Here is a 5129-nt window from a genome sequence, read left to right as displayed (position 1 = left end):
AGCGCATCACATCGGAATTAGTGACTCGCACGCCTACTGGATTTGGTTAGCGTCAGCATTCATGAGTCCTTCGCTTAGGTGGAACTGGGACTGTTGATAATTTTGGAAGTATCAGGAATATGATATATCGATGGTTAAGTAAGTATCATCATAGGGTCACGATGTTTCGAGGAAATATCGATATATCGACAGAAAAAATATAGACGTACCGGCATATAAAAATCTTGGCTGCGCGTTGTACATATACTGCCGGTTTTAGAGCTGTATACACTCCTGGAAATGGAAAAAAGAACACATTGACACCGGTGTCAGACCCACCATACTTGCTCCGGACACTGCGAGAGGGCTGTACAAGCAATGATCACACGCACGGCACAGCGGACACACCAGGAACCGCGGTGTTGGCCGTCGAATGGCGCTAGCTGCGCAGCATTTGTGCACCGCCGCCGTCAGTGTCAGCCAGTTTGCCGTGGCATACGGAGCTCCATCGCAGTCTTTAACACTGGTAGCATGCCGCGACAGCGTGGACGTGAACCGTATGTGCAGTTGACGGACTTTGAGCGAGGGCGTATAGTGGGCATGCGGGAGGCCGGGTGGACGTACCGCCGAATTGCTCAACACGTGGCGCGTGAGGTCTCCACAGTACATCGATGTTGTCGCCAGTGGTCGGCGGAAGGTGCACGTGCCCGTCGACCTGGGACCGGACCGCAGCGACGCACGGATGCACGCCAAGACCGTAGGATCCTACGCAGTGCCGTAGGGGACCGCACCGCCACTTCCCAGCAAATTAGGGACACTGTTGCTCCTGGGGTATCGGCGAGGACCATTCGCAACCGTCTCCATGAAGCTGGGCTACGGTCCCGCACACCGTTAGGTCGTCTTCCGCTCACGCCCCAACATCGTGCAGCCCGCCTCCAGTGGTGTCGCGACAGGCGTGAATGGAGGGACGAATGGAGACGTGTCGTCTTCAGCGATGAGAGTCGCTTCTGCCTTGGTGCCAATGATGGTCGTATGCGTGTTTGGCGCCGTGCAGGTGAGCGCCACAATCAGGACTGCATACGACCGAGGCACACAGGGCCAACACCCGGCATCATGGTGTGGGGAGCGATCTCCTACACTGGCCGTACACCACTGGTGATCGTCGAGGGGACACTGAATAGTGCACGGTACATCCAAACCGCTGTTCCAACAGGACAATGCACGTCCGCATGTATCCCGTGCCACCCAACGTGCTCTAGAAGGTTTAAGTCAACTACCCTGGCCATCAAGATCTCCGGATCTGTCCCCCATTGAGCATGTTTGGGACTGGATGAAGCGTCGTCTCACGCGGTCCGCACGTCCAGCACGAACGCTGGTCCAACTGAGGCGCCAGGTGGAAATGGCATGGCAAGCCGTTCCACAGGACTACATCCAGCATCTCTACGATCGTCTCCATGGGAGAATAGCAGCCTGCATTGCTGCGAAAGGTGGATATACACTGTACTAGTGCCGACATTGTGCATGCTCTGTTGCCTGTGTCTATGTGCCTGTGGTTCTGTCAGTGTGATCATGTGATGTATCTGACCCCAGGAATGTGTCAATAAAGTTTCCCCTTCCTGGGACAATGAATTCACGGTGTTCTTATTTCAATTTCCAGGAGTGTATTTATCATTAGATATTCTGTACATGAACAAGCTAGCGGTCTGCCTATCCGCTTAGAGCAAAAATTGAGACAATGATTCACGTTCACGCTTGGCGATAACCACTTTTCTAACAATGGTAAGTGCATGGAAGTGGCACAATGAAAGGTGTCCGATGGTTTCTTCGTTTGGTTTCGTCACGTAGTGGATTCGTCCACTTCCCTATTTTTTCATTTCTGCTAACGCCAGCGACCTAGCCGTTGTAGTGTAACACCGTGTGGTGGAGCTTAACGTTGTAGCTTCTGTTTGAAGGGTCGAGTGCCGGCTACGTCAGCATTTCCTCTCACACGTCTCCGACCAGCGCAAACCGATCTTGTCATTTACATTTTTGTTGATTTTCAGCAACCTGTTTTTGAAGAACGCCGATGTGAAGAAATAGGACCCTAGTTGCGTTACTAATTGTCTTTTAACGCAACTGGTGGGCTATTTCTTCACATTGGAAATCTTGTTATTCCATTAATACGGTCACCCCCTACTGCAATCTAACTACTAGTTTTGTGCCACATTTATTTGCTTCACACAGTCAAAGATAAAGACTGGACATGATGAATGCGCAAAAAGTGCCTGCCTCTGAGCACTATGGGACTTAACATCTATGGTCATCAGTCCCCTAGAACTTAGAACTACTTAAACCTAACTAACCTAAGGACATCACACAACACCCAGCCATCACGAGGCAGAGAAAATCCCTGATCCCGCCGGGAATCGAACCCGGGAACCCGGGCGTGGGAAGCGAGAACACTACCGCACGACCACGAGATGCGGGCGCGCAAAAAGTAATACGACTTCTTCACAAAGTGAAAGTGAAGTTATGTTCTGCTATAATATAAAAAGAACATTTACCGAAACAAGTGATAGAAATGTAATACAAAATGAAAGTATCGGCCCTCGATATTGTCATTTTGACATCCATATATCGTCGGAAAAAATGTTGCCGATAAATACCGATATTTTTCTGAAAAATATGGATGTTTTGTCAACAGCCCTAGCTTGAACAGTTATTTCTCCGTCTGTGACGGACACCGATCGCGTGCACGGTCATCCTGTAAATTGAATTGTTTTCGGTTCGCATGTCTCGGGAGCATTTTTACCAACTACTTCTGGGACACATCACATTGGATATAGCGACGAGGAACGGGCTGGGATTACGATTGAATCTAGTGTCACGAAATCGTACAGTGGCGTGTTCTACAAATTTCCATGAGTAACCGGGTGCCTTTCTGTTTTAGACCTTCCGGGCTCTGCAAATCATGTTAAACTATGTGCATCGTAATCTAGAAGAGAGATGTCAGCTTCAGGGCACTTCGTAATTGTGGCGACATGTTCTCAGGTTCTACTGGCCATAATTAGCCTGTAAGGAGGGGTAATTAATTTTTGTGATTACAATGCTACGTTTTACTGCACTGTTCCAAATGGCCTGATGTTCAAGAGGCAGGGTGAACGTAAAGTTGGTTAAAAATGATTGTAATTGTTTATCGTTTGCAGTGTTTGTTCTTTGCTTGGGGCTCTAGTGAAGTGAGCCATGTACCGATGTATCTAATACTGATGAAAGGTTCTGTTTATGCAGCTGCATTAGCGCATGTTGTGCATCTGTAAATTGTAATTAAATTTTGTAATAGGTTTTCCTGTTATGTATCCTAACGTTTTTCTGACAACCGGACTGGTTGAAAAATATTTGTTAACTCCTAAGGGACCAAACTGCTGAGGTCATCGGTCCCTGGACTTCTATACTACTTATGCTAAGAACAGCATACACACCCATGCCCGAGGGAGGCACTCGAACCTCCGGCTGGAGGGGCCGCGCCTCTAACCCACGCGGGCACTCCGCGCCGCAAAGTATTTCGAAATAAAGATACTGGAAAACTTAGCGAACAGGGCAGAGGTCTCAACAGACAAGGATCGGGGTAGGATATTCCGTTTATTACGATGTTACCAGCCATCTCGTGTATCAAAACCTGAAAGAAGCGTAAAGAACGTGCGTTTCCGCGAAACCATCGCGGGCATCGAAAAACAAATCAGCATCAGAAGACGTAGCAAGCGCCCGAAGTCGAAGCGGGCTACGAACAGCCTAACTGGATTCCAGGTTGCGAGTACGATTAACAACCCGAAGAAGACTTCGTTTATTATTGAAATATTGATGATATGCCATCAATTCGACCATTATTCGACCTTCCACTGGAGGAAGCCGAACAGGAGAAAAACTGTAGGAGATGGTACCCTGATACTAAGAGATTTGCACATGAGTAAATTTTGTCGATCCGGACCAATCGAGACAAAACACACTGTAAACCAATTACGAGCTGGACTCTCATACTTAGAGTTCTGTAAAACCCTGAGTATGTATACAGATGATTCATCCATTCATTCACTGTGATTTTTGCCTGTTTTCGATATCGATACTAGCGAGATATCGGTCTCGGGAATTCGAAGAGCGTATCAAAATCTCTACAGTAGTTATAGAGACTAATGCACACGTACAAAAAGAGGTGGAGATTTCAGTTTATGGATGTTGAGAGAGAATATTTCATAATTTTCTTTTTATTCACGAACTAAAACATGACAACCACTTAAATTTTGTGTTTGCATGCTGTGATATTTTTGTGTAATGCTTTTGACGGATGGCGCATGCAGTGTATGTTCTAATGGCAAGAATCTATTTTTATATTTGTCGACTTGTTTTGCGAAACCTTGCTTCTTGCGAAATTTAATGATTCAACGAGACATGCTTTATATGTTTTAATGATTGAGTGCGCGAATATAGAATTTGGTGACCTAAATGGCCGTATGTTTTGATTACAAGGTCGTAAAAGCTCTCACGTTTTACACCGCCAAGCGACCATGGACCTTAGTATGTCAAATTTGAACTTGATACGTCTACCTGTTCCTGAAAAATGGCTTAACATCGGACGGTAGACAAGCAAAATGATCCCGTAAGGGTTCCGGTTTTACTGACGGAGGTACGGGGACCGTAAAAATAGAAAAAATCTTGAGTTTTAATATAGGTCTTTGTGGCCACTTTACAATACATCAACGTACGCGTATTCTGATATTTCAGTAGAAGCTATCAGTTTTTATTTGACTTGTCTGTTTTCCAAGTGTGGTGTTAAAAGACGATAATTTCGAAATAACGGTACTCTGATAATTAGCAGTTATTAAACGCGAGCAGAGCGGCAAAATGAGCGCAGGAAAAATGAAAGCACAATACCAGGAACTGTACTCAAAAACGATCCTAACAGCCTGACCGTATCTTATTACGAGGTAAAACCGGAAATGCCGTGCTGCAGCAGAATACGGGAAGTTGGGAGCAACCTCTGAACGAGAAGCTAGCCGAGTTTTCTTCGCTTTGCTGCAGCGATGGGAGGTTTCGCTGCAACTGCCTGATGCGACGCGGCGCACCGCAGCCTTCGCGTGGAAAGGCTTTCACTTTTGACACGCTGCGCCCGCAAACAG

The sequence above is a fragment of the Schistocerca americana genome, chromosome 7, assembly GCF_021461395.2.
Source record: "Schistocerca americana isolate TAMUIC-IGC-003095 chromosome 7, iqSchAmer2.1, whole genome shotgun sequence".
Classification (NCBI taxonomy): Eukaryota; Metazoa; Arthropoda; class Insecta; order Orthoptera; family Acrididae; genus Schistocerca; species Schistocerca americana.
The sequence above is the reverse complement of the archived record's forward strand: the minus strand, read 5'-3'. Positions refer to the sequence as shown.